The sequence below is a fragment of the Lygodium microphyllum genome, chromosome 2 (genome assembly GCF_053477565.2).
Source record: "Lygodium microphyllum isolate KBCC chromosome 2, Lygodium_microphyllum_v1.1.10, whole genome shotgun sequence".
Classification (NCBI taxonomy): domain Eukaryota; kingdom Viridiplantae; phylum Streptophyta; class Polypodiopsida; order Schizaeales; family Lygodiaceae; genus Lygodium; species Lygodium microphyllum.
In genome coordinates, this window is record NC_141136.1 from 126,196,413 (window position 1) to 126,209,027 (window position 12,615).

At 39.5% G+C, this 12,615-nt stretch overlaps 1 pseudogene; it reads right to left on the bottom strand.

Annotated features, from left to right (window-relative positions):
• Nucleotides 1-1,388: 1,388 nt before the first annotated feature.
• On the bottom strand, nucleotides 1,389-1,811 carry LOC148040291 (uncharacterized; annotated as a pseudogene).
• Nucleotides 1,812-12,615: the final 10,804 nt, after the last annotated feature.

Genomic DNA, 12,615 nt, shown 5'->3' on the forward strand with positions numbered 1-12,615 from the left:
TTCTATACTTTGCTTACAAGTTTAATTGGTTGAACATACACAATTCAATGGATTACTCGTCTTTTTTTTCAAAAAGATTTGCGTGACAGTAGCATTGAGAGCCCTGTCCAAAATCAGGGTAATTGTGGCTCCTACTAGACACTCAACTCAATTACCTTCATTTTGGGTTGCCCAATGTTAGCTTCCAAATACCATGCCTTAGGCATAAGAGATAAGTATATATAGCAACATGCAAACAAGAATCTAGTAATAAATGGACATTGATAATGCTCTTGAACTAGGACATTGGTTGGGCTCATCATTGATCCCTGTTTTAGCAATGCATCCTGTAAATGAAGGTCTTGCATAATTGGGCAAAGTGAAATGCTAAATTCATAATAGAGAGAGACATATGTGTGTGTGTGTGTGTGCATTTGGAATTACAATTTTTTCTAAGAAGATATAGTTGAAGACATACTTACTAATGATGGTGCTCTTGCTGTTGCTCCACAGAGAGATGAGAGGGAAATTGATGATGGTGCTGCTCTACTGCTACTCATTACAAATTTCACAATGGAAAAATTGTGTCACTTACTATTGTTTGAGCAAACTTAATCGTCAAGAAAACAGTTTACCAATGTACAGTTTTTTCCTTCTACAAGAATTTCTCGCAGCCATAAGCACACCCAATTTAAAAATTAAATTGACCTATGTTAGGATTAAACAATGTAGAGAAATTTGAAGAAAGCATACCTATCAAAATAGCTCGACTCACAGGATGAAGCACGATGTTGAAGACTTGCTTCTTAAGGCTCACCACCTATTCCACAAAGTCGTCATTGTCTCCCACCTCCTCAATCTTGATGGCCTTGCACACAAGCATTTTCCTTCTGAAGCCTCAAATATTTGAACCTAACCTCACACCTATCTGCCTTTTTTTCTTTCATTATTTTGTTTTTAAAGCAAGCGTCTTAATAAAAACGATGACTTTTTGGCTTAAAGATTTAATGCTTTAAATAATTGAAGCTAGCTTTTAACGAAGGCTTTTTGCCACCTTTCGGTTGCCTAATCTACACGTCAGAATGATGAGGCAAAGCAATCCTTCGTCTTCGTCTTCCTCTCATGCTTTTCTTTCTGCTGTTGCTTAAGCGACCCCCATATCCAGTTGTCGTCTCCCTCACATGCTTTTCTTTCTGCTGTTGCTTAAGCGACCCTCATAGCGAGCAACTGGATGGTAGAAGAGAAGCAAATAATTGTGAGGACGCACCATCCATGCAAATCGCATGAACAGACCAGAACAAGCACACAATGCCAGAGTCATTTTGCCTGATATCATTTCAGGTCAGAACTGATATGCTGGCGAGGTAAAGTGGGATTCAGTCAGTGTCCTGTCTCATAACAAACTTCAGCTAGCCAGAGGACAAAACAACTGCTTGAGCTTGTGAACCAGAGCCGGAAATTTCCGCGTGGATTCCTTGTAAGCATCCGAAGCAAGGATTCATTCCGTCAGCTCTGAGGAAGCTGCCTTGAATGACAACGGGCTTGAAGTGAGAGAAGGCATCGAAGGAGTACTTGCCATGGTAGGAGCCCATACTACTTTCTCCAATACCACCAAATGGGATGTTGTCCATGGAAAAGTGCACGCCCGCATCGTTGATAAGCAACGCGCCGGAAGAAGTCTGCTCTTGCATAACCTTATGCAGCAGAGATATGTCGGTACTGAAGAAGTAGAGGGCAAGGGGCTTGGGCTTGGAGTTGACAAAGCTGAGGGGCGCCTGGTCGAATGGCATGGTGAAGACAAGGAGGATGGGGCCGAAGATCTCCTCGTGCATGATGGGCGAGTTGAGTAAGGAGGATGGCGAGGCAATGAAGAACCGGTCACTATACCCTGTATTTAAACATCTGGATTGATGTCTCTACCCTCTTTCAGGAGCTTAGACCTTACAGTTGATGAATCCAAGGTATCATCCGCTGCAGCATGTATGTAGATATCATCACCAAGACTTCATCTGCGTTCCTGTAAGGACTGACAAAATCCTGCATGTGCAAAGCTTCATGATTATCAGCCCACGGCGCTGTGTACTGAAAGGGCACTCCACAAGTTTGAGCATATTCAGCAAGCTGGCGACCTATCTTTTGAACTCCTTCTAGCACAACATCAGTCCGAGTGGGTAGCATACATTTAATCGAGCAGACAACATCATCCATATTGTGTAGCTCCTTCAATATCTTTGGACAAGCAAGGCAAGATAGCTTCACCCTCTTCGGTGGATTTTTTACAGAGGGATTGTGAAGGTAGAAGATTAAGCTATCGTTGATTTTTGTAGGTGAAAATGCATTTCCTGTCAATGTTATCTGATATGTCATTTGTTTTAGCTGCACTTTGGAATATTGCTCTCCGCACTTGCAAGACATGGAACTTGCTTGACGAAGGATCATCTTGTGGCCTTTTGTCAAGACATCATTTGCACATTCCTTGTCCAACTCCCTCATCATCGATCCAAATTCTTCCGATGCAAAGTTCAATATAAGCTCCTTGCATGGCTCGACCTATTAGTGTGGAGAAGGTAAAATTAACCTTTGTAGCATCCTCAATTGTCAGCTGTTTTAGTAGCTTTCTTGCTAGATCCATTTTCCCAGAGCTCTAAAGGCATCATTTCTCCCAAACCTTTGAACCGTTGACTTATGAAAGGAGACATTTGAAGGAAAGCTCTTCTTCTTGTGATAGAGGGTAGTCCTTGTGACCTTGTCCTTCCTGCTTGCTAGGCAGTTGTCCTAGGAATCCCTGCTCATATGAGGCCATTCGAGAAGCCTGCCAAAATATTAAAGAGAAGAGCAAGTTCTGAATCTATATAAAGATACAAATTACAGAGGTGTGTAAAAAGGGGTTCTCACCCCTCAATAAGAAAAGCAAAAGGAAAACAATAATTCTTACCAGTAGTTGATTTCCGCCTTTTGGAGGCCTGGTAGGTTCCTAGGGGACGAGGCCGATGCCTTGTCTTCCTAGGGGTAGTAGCTAGTTGAAAAGAAAAGAAAGGAAGGTTGGAGCGAAAATAAAAGTGAGTGACAGAAAAGGATTAAGTGTCGCCTTGCAAGCGCTTGGTAGGTTCTTGGGTACCGAAGTCAGGACCTAAGACCGATGCCCTATTCTCCTTAGGTCACTCTATACTCACCTCCCTCCTTTTTATACACCCAAGTATGAAACCTTGAACGGAAAAGATGTTACAAGAAAAATATGATGACCAGGCTATAGGAGTCCTTGCCTAGTAGAAGGTCCTGGTCCAGTTGTCCTAAGGTAGGTAGGTAGTTCAGACCACCACTAGGATGACCTCTTTGATAGGATTTTTTAGCCAATCCATGTTTGCGTAGTTGGTTAGAGACTCGCTCTAGATTTCTATTAGATTACGTTGTGCCTATCCCATGTGAATTTTCATACCTTGATTTTGCCAGGGGGTTAGGTGAGAGCTGTGGAACTGTTTGTTGTGTATTTGTCATTTCAACTTGATGCTCTGCATGGTTATGTTTGTATAGATCTGTTCATGGGATTCGACGAGCTGAGTTGCCCTATCCCATGGTCGCTAATAAGAGCCAAATTTAAAGCCCGTTAAGAAGTGGAAAAGAATCATGGAATAGTAAATTTAAGGCATGAATCGAACCTCGTCAAAAGCAGTAAAGACGGATTTTGCAATTTTTACAAGACACAGAAAGCGGGATTTCAAAGCGGTTTCGAAAAGCAGTTGTGGATTTTTCATAAATTTTCTAGATGCCGGATCAATCTAGAGAAAGTGACCAGCATTTTGGGACCTTAAGACGAATTGGAAAAAAATTTCGGCACTTGAAACGAAGGCCGGACGGGCAACAGGACCAAAAGGAAAAGGGCCAAAGGGGTAAAACTTTTTGGGCATGGATATTGTGGGGGCCTTGGGGTCCCCCTAATAAAAAAAAACAATCGTGATTATTTGGGGGGGAGGGGGCGGCATTTCAAAATGGCACCAAAAAAACATGATGCCCCCCCCTGTAGGCGACGAATTGTGGATGGAGGCCATCTTGGGCGCCAGAGAAGAACCCCCCAATTTGATCACAGCTGTGAATTCTTCAACTTTCTCGCCTTTGATCGCCACATTCCATTCATGCAATGGCTACTTAGTTGAAGAGCACAGAATCCAATCTTTCTCTCTCTCCTCTAATAAGGGGTTGATCATACACAAAATCAAAAAGGAAGGGAGATGAAGGATGCTTGTCCGGCATGGACCAACAGATCACTCCAAGATTAAAAGGAGAATGAGAGGCAATGTCCAGTGCTGTCGATGAACTGATGAGGGTCCAATGGTCACCCGAAACCATTTCATATAAACACGCAACACGCAAATAAGTGGTATACTCAAATTTTACAAAGAAAATCTCATTGTTTTGATGCTTTATGGCTTTAATGATGTGCACATGGAATGAAAATTTGTATGAATCATGTTTAAAATATGTTTGAGGGTTGTACATGATAAAATGCAGAACCCATAATCGTACATAGTCATAATTAATAATTTAAAATCCAAAATATGTCTTAAATGAAGGAAAATAAAGTTTTCTCCCGTTTCGGATTGGGAAATGGAATTCATATGGGATAAAAAATAATAAAAATCAATGTTCAGTCAAGACATATAAATCAGAAAATAGCACATTTGTATGAACAAATAAATGAACAAAATAGAAAAAAAAAAGGAAAAATTTAGTTATTGCACCTAAAAAATTAGAAAAAAATATATTTTATATTCGTGAACGTATAACAAGGCTAGAGCACGAGGATCAATCCTTGTTTCTATGTTAGAGTATGTTTTTATCAAATTTTACATGAAAAACGACACATAAATGAACCCTAAACTTGTCCAACCATACAAAACATAAACGCTAGGGGGAAGAGGGTTTGTGGAAGTGGTTAGCTACTGAAAACGATTCAAATTCCAATCTATTTGTATATGCGTAACATATAGAACAGACTATCATTTGAGTTAAGGAGATTAGTAGCACGAAGAAATTCGGTGCTAGTCTTTATCAATGCCGCATGTGCGATTGGTTGGAAAATCATTGAAGAGTTGTTTTTGAACTTCACCTAGCTAGTTTCTAATTATAAAATACTTGAGCACAATGGTCATCCACACTTGCATTGAGCATAATATGGTATCAAACTTGGACGCATTGCTATTGTTTTTCAAACATTGACCTACGTGGAGTGTGTAAGGAAACCCGAGTTATATGGTAGATGAACGGTTTCTCAGGGCAAGCTTGGTAAGGATATATCAAATCTCCTAGATCGTTCAAAATATATAAGAGTGGAGATTGTTTGTATGTTCTTTATGTTAAAGCAGCACATCGAGGGGCCAATCCCCGAGGTGTAGGAGAGTTGCGATGGGGCTAGGCATTTAGACGGAGGGGCACCTCCTTTATGTTTGTATTATGATGGTGTACTACACCAAGATGTGTGGGATCCCCCTTTGAGGAGTAAGAAAGGGCAATTGTTGGACTGCAGTTCACTACAGATATAATATCTACAATAGCAATTAGGGCAGTGTGTCCCTTGGACGCTCCTTGCCACGATGCCATGTGGGATTGTCTTGTGAGTGTTATAGAGGCCCAACTAGTGCCTATAACTAGTGTTGGGTCCGTTTTAGGTCCCAACACCTCCAAATTGGGGCATTTTCCTAAATCATAGTGTAGAATGTGCTTAGAAATGGATAGAGCCTCATAAAAATTTTCTTGCTAGATTGATTCCTAAATTGTCAATCTTGAAAATCCTTAGAGTTACCCTAGCCTTCCTAGCTCACCTACCCCTTCTCTTTTTGGTATTATTTTGTCATGATTCTCTATTGGATCTAGGGATTGACTTAATTAATAACATTGATATACATGGATTCACAATTTAAAAGAGGTTAAATATCATAGAGCTTGATAAGGACATCCTCTTTCTTGGCTTATATCCTTGAAGAGGAATTTAGACACAAAGTAGCTTTTGTATTGAAATTTTAATATATGATATTCTCTCTTTGTAAGGGTGCACTCTATTTCTCCTTGCACCAACATTGAAGCTATATAGTGTGTGAGATTATCTGCTCTCCAAGCTACCTTCATGGAGGTTTTAAATTTGTTGAGGGCCTTCTTGAAGCCCAAGAGATCCTCCATGGACCAATATGTTTTATCACAATATATGAACATTGTGTCCATTGCCTCCTAGACTTCTATCTTCCTCCTCTTTGATCTTTCATCATCCACATGGTCTTTAATTGTGTTGTGTAGACCTTTCCATTGGTTGTAATGAATGCAAGAAAAACATACAGTGATGTTCCTTTTTCTGAGGTTACCATGGAATCCCAAAAACCTTCTAGCCTTAACTCCACCTATTGAGAGTCATTGTTCTTGTTTTTGGATCTTTGAGGATCTACTTGGATCATAACATTGCCCTCGTGGAAACTAATGTCTAATATAGCCCTGATAGCATCATCCTTGGTCTTTTGGGATTGCAATTTCCGTTCAAATCCAATGTAGAGGTGCACAATTTTCTCTACTATTCTACACAAAGCATGCAATGTGCACATGTGGATATTTGATAAAGATATATTAAGAATTGCTTGAAAGTTTGGATATTTGATGTGTCTATCAAGCACCTTATTCCAACTAGCAGCATTGTGATCCTTGGCTATGGCCATATACTAAATGCAAGGACTTTTAGAAGTTGCATCTCTTAACATGTTATATATGCACTTTAGTGTCTTTTAATATGTTGCCATGTGTCTCTCCACTTTATATTGTCCAAATCCTTCAACACTTAGTTTCTTCCTTGTTTTTTGAGCACTAATCACCACAAGTATAGAAGTTCATTGAAACAGCTACTGCAACACATCAAAATCTTTCGCATCAACCTGAAATGCTCCCAACCACCAAATGGCATGCTTTGATTACATGCTAAAGTGCATTGAGCCCTCCATCTCTTCATCACTCTTGCTACCTAGGTGAAGAGCCCTATTCATCAAGGTGATAGAAACTCTCTCCATCTTCTTACCCTTTACTATCTCTATTTCATCCAGCGTGATAATAAAAATGGCAATCCCATTTGCTATTACATGTTCTAGCTTGTAGAACTTGATCATGGCTCTTTGCAAAGTTTTTAGGTCAAAGAACATGGTGTTACAATTGTCATACTTTAGTACTCTCTTATTTTTAGGATAGCTATCTATGATATGAAAGGGATCACCAAGGGCTTCCAGGACTCTTTGGTTGATGTTGCATTGTCGGAGGGGTTTTTTGTCGAAAGGTCGAATCCACCGGGGATCAGAAGTAGAAGGAAGTAGAGATAGGAGATGGAAGAGAAGATAGAGAATACCCAGGTGGTAAACAATACAAAGACAAATAACAATGAATTGAATCAATATGTATTGAAAGAACCTGGAATCTTCGCACTACTTAGAAGTAATCTCCAGGCATTAAATCTCCTGGAGCTTCTTCGTAGAACAAAACATGCATAAAATTTACAGCTCCTCTGCTGCTTGGAACCCAAATCTGATGGCTCCGTTGGCTCTGAAAGGGGGGGTAAAACACCTAGTTACGGTTCGCCCAGATCACTCCTTCTTCTTCTTTCAGTTCAATCTACAGTTTTTAGCCTATTTACAGTGATCGCGATGCGGCAATTTTGTCAATCTATCCCTCTTGTGAAAATCCCATAATTGGCTAAAAAGCAACTAGCTTTTTGCATGCCATCCTAATTTAGAAGCTTTTTTCTAACTTTTTTGGATTTTTACAATAAATAATATCAAAAATAGGCTAAAATTATCCAAAAATATAGTATTTTTGGATAATCCATGCAACTCACACTAGTACTAATGGCTCAGATCACATTGACTCTCTAGGTCAATAAAGAAGTTGGATGATGATGCATTCTATACTTTTTCACATTGTGTCCTCATAACATCACGATATCCACCCCCTTTGAACCTACACATCCTCCGGTATGTGCCAAAATCCTAGTTGTCACTGGATTCTAAGTCCTCCTCATCCTTTGCAACCATATCCTTTACTTCTTCATCTTCCATATCTTCCTAGCTAGCCCCTATATCCGGACCACTATTTTCTTCCAATTCTGGCAACTCATAGGTAGTAGATTCCCGCCTTTTGAATAATTTGATTCTTTTTCCTACTACTAGAAGTTTGATGCATGTCCCATCCAGCTCATTTAATGCATAAGTAGCATTATCAAACACATGTCTTACCACATAGGGTTCAAACCATCTTTTGGAAACTTTACGCATGGCACTATGCTGGTTATCTAAACTGCTATCATAAACCAATACCCAATCCCCATCTTGTATGGTTCTTGGTCTCAGTCTATGTATTTTGTCAAACCGTTTCTTGTTCTGTATCCTTGCTGCCCTTAACTTTGTAGTTGCTGCCTCTATGTCTTCTGACTTTCTTTCCAACTATCTAATGCGTAAGGCCAATAACTCCTCTCGATTCGACTCCTCCTCCCAAGGTAACACACTCCATGTGACTATCATCTCTTCTATCAGCATGATAGGTTTTTGATCATACATCAATTCTGCAGGCATATATCCTGTAACAACAATATGAATTGTTATGTCGGTCTACAAAGCATAAGGAAGAAATCGTGGCCACTCTTTTACCTTCTCTCCACATGCTTTTGCTAATGCATTCACAATAGGTGGGTGACCTTTTTCACTTTTTCCATTTCCTTCAGGGTTATAGGCTGATGTTAAAGCAAGCTTTATCCCCAACCGTGCAATGAAATCATGAGCCTCATCTGCATCTAGCTCACCCCTATTTGCTGTAATTTTTCCCACACAGCCATATCGACAAAACATCTCTTCTAAGAGAAAAGTACACACAACATTTGTTATCTTAGTATGTAAAGCTTTCCCTTCCACTTGATTAGTCAAGTCTTCATGAGCAAGCTCAAGATACCTCATTTGCCAAGCATTGTGACCAAATCCACCATCCACTTAAAATGAAGAGACAATGGATATGTGGATTGCAATCCATCCCGATGTCTCATAATTAAATACATTTGACATGTCGTACATGTTTCCACAAAGTGAGCAACATCCTTATACATACCCTACCACCAATATCTTTCTTTGATCTTTGTAAAAGTACCCCAAACACCTCTATGACCAGCCCACAAGCTTTCATGAAATTCTTGCATTACTTTTACTTGTGAAGCTTTGTCACCCAAAACTCGCAATGGCATACACTGTTTCTTTTTAACATGTTTCCATAAGTATCCATCTTTTAAAAAAAAACCCATATACTTTCCTCTTGATTTTCTTAAACTCCTCATCAGACCATTCATCTCTCTGTGTTAATGTACTGAGGTATTGACCAATTCTCAGCCACTCTCCTGTATATTTGTCTTCCAGAAACACTTCTACACATCTAAAGTGTCTTCTCTTTGTTGTCCAAGCTTCTGTTAATGCTGTAGCAACACCTTGCATTGCTAAATTCACTCTTGCAACATCAAATTTGAGCCATAAGAAAGTCATCTTCTTCCTCCTCATCCATCATCCCATCTTCATTCTCATAACATGCTTGAGATAACATGTCTGCCATTGGGTTATCTCTTCCTACAATATGCTGAAATTCAGGGTTCAAAGATTTGATGTATGCAATCCACCGGAGCATAGCAATGTCCGGAGTAGCACAACTAGTAATCATTCCCAATACCGGAAAACAATCAATCTCAATGACTACATGAGCACCCATAAAATACTCCTTATCGCATTTAAGGGATGTCACAATTCCCCATAATTCTCTTTTAACCTGTGGATATCTTCTCTGTCATTCAGTCAATACTTTAGCACCAAAGCGAATTGCATATCTTTGCCCTTCCTCATCATCTTGCCCAATTTTCCATCCAATCCCGATTGGGCTTGTATCAACAGTAATAATGATAGGCTTTCCATGTGAATACTTAGCCTTTCTCAATGTAGGAGTAGATTTTAAGAGTTGCTTCAATTTCTTCATTGCTTTCTGACGCTTCCTTTCCCAATGAAATTTCTGACCTTTCCTTAGAAGATGATAAAGAACATCGGCTACATGTGCAAAGTGAGGAATCCATATCAAATAGAACACACATGCACCCAAGAATCTACGCACCTCTGATACATTCATGCATACATCTTGCATTCTATCAATCCCATCTATTTTTGCTGGTGATGGCCTTCACCCTTAAGGCCCACACATATGCCCAACAATCAAAACCTCTTCAACTCCAAAGATAGACTTTTGTCCAAAAAGAGTTAAATGCACCTCTTTTAGACGTGTCAAAATCCTCTCACAATCCACAATATGGTCTGCAACAAACTGTCTGCATCCATGAGCATCCATCTCTTCATTCTTTTAATCCACTGCACACCCTTTGATTGGAACATCATCCAAGAAGGGCATAGTAAATTGTGGTATAAAATCCCTGAGTACCCTATTCATAGCATTTGTCATGTGTACCACTAAGTTTGTTGCACCTTGTGGGAGAGTACACATCCGTACTAACCCCAAAGGAGTCTTCATGGTTCTGATATCCTTGCTTTTAATTGCAAGTTGAAACTGATCATAACCCGAGTAAAGGTCACCCAAAGAATAGATCTCTCTGCCTGCAAAAGCCTCTGCAAATTCATCAACCACAGGTTCTGCACCCACATTTCTTATGGTCACTTTATTGACTGGTTGCACGTCTTGAATAAATCTCAAAGCCCCATTCTTTTTGGGCACAGTAAACCAACGATTTGAGTATGGGGCTGAAGAAGGCTCCAAGATCTTCATGCAAATCTTTTATTAGGAAAAAAATAAACTCACAAATGGGCCTTTTACCCCCCCTCTCCTCCTTAAAACAAGGAAAATAGGAGAGAAGAATAGTAAAATAATCCTCCTCTCTCTCCACTTTTGCAATCTCGTTTTGCCTTTTTTATATTATCTACAAAGATATACTCAGATTCATTCTCTCTCCTCATTGAAGAAGTATTTTTCAACCAAATTTTATATTAAAAAAGGAGTTAGTTACGGGAGTGTGGTGCTTCGTTTTCAATGCAAAATGATTAGTAGATACGAGGTAATTGATTTTTTAATTGAGAACAAGGAAAATGAAATTTCGGAAGTTCCTTTTAAGATGTTTTGGGGATTTTTTATATCTTAGCTTTTGGTCAAAAAACAAACCAATTGGTCAAATTTTGTGTTTTTTGGAGATGTTTTTGGAGGCAAAATAGAAATATCTAAAATACGAAAAGTCTTGGACATCCCTACCCTCTGAGTTATTTTCCCCCATATCTATACTCTCTCATGGCTCTATTGTGACCTCTTCTCTATGTTTATGCAACCTTCATTAACAAAGTGAATTACTTACACCCTCCTTTCCCTTGGCACCTTTGTGTGCCTCTCTGTGCATCTCCACTCTATCTCTTGTGACAACCAAGTAGAATCCCCGTTTCTATTAATAGTAAAATGAATACAGGAAAGGAGCTGCATATTGAGATAGAGATTGAATATGCCCCATTATTCAAAAGAATCCAATGTACCAGTGTCAACCCTCAAGTTTTGCAGAGTTACAGGCAAATGAGATTGAAACATGTGGATTTGTGGGTTGATGGGGGAATCTACCCAATTGACCCCTTAAACAATAGACCTCCAACTTTCTCAGGAATCACAAATTTACTGAAGTATGTGTGCGAGGGTGAAAATGGGTTACTTGGTTATACTAGACGGCTCAATGATCAGGCATTCAAAGTATTTACAACTTGCCAGGAAACCATAAAAAATTGCCATGATGTGATCGCTGCACATCAATTTCATATACAACAGCTAATAGGACAAGTGGTACAACTGAATGAAACTGTTATTCAACAAAACAATCAAATTATTTCAATGCAGGATACTATCCATGACATTGGTATCTCATATGAGAAGGCAAAGGCACAATTGGAAGACTTGAGAAAGATCAACAACAAGCTAACATAGGAGCGCAAATGAAAGAAGAAGCCAATCAATGAGTTAATTGTGAATAGTGGCCAGTGGAAGCGACGTATCAAAGCATATTAGGTAGCTCAGAAAGAGAACCTAGGTGAGGGTGAGGTTGGATCGTGTATTAGTAGATTGCTGAAGGAAGTACACTGGAAAACGCTTTGAGCAATCGTAAGTTTAAGGCTGTGAAGGAAAAGGTGATTGAGTGCACATTAAAAGATGTGTCAAATGAGTTCTCAGCTGTGGATGCACAATCTATTTGTGACAGGGCCGGCATTAGCACATTAAAAGATGTGTCAAATGAGTTCTCAATTGTGGATGCACAATCTATTTGTGACAGGGTCGGCATTAGCACAACGACTTACTCAAAGATATTCAAAGGTGTGAAGGCTAGGTTTGGTCGTGTGCTGAAGAGAAATAGATCATGCCTCTTCCTCAATCTTCAAAGTTAATAGAGGCTCGACTGCAACTTAATACAAAGGTTTTGGAGTTGATAGGAGATCCCATGCATGTTCAATGTGTGGAAACACTAAAGGTTGGGACAAAAAATGCATATGAGGTGAAGCTCACCGAACTCAATAATTACTATTTAGATTTAAATAAGGTGCAGTCAGCAATGGTAATGTACTA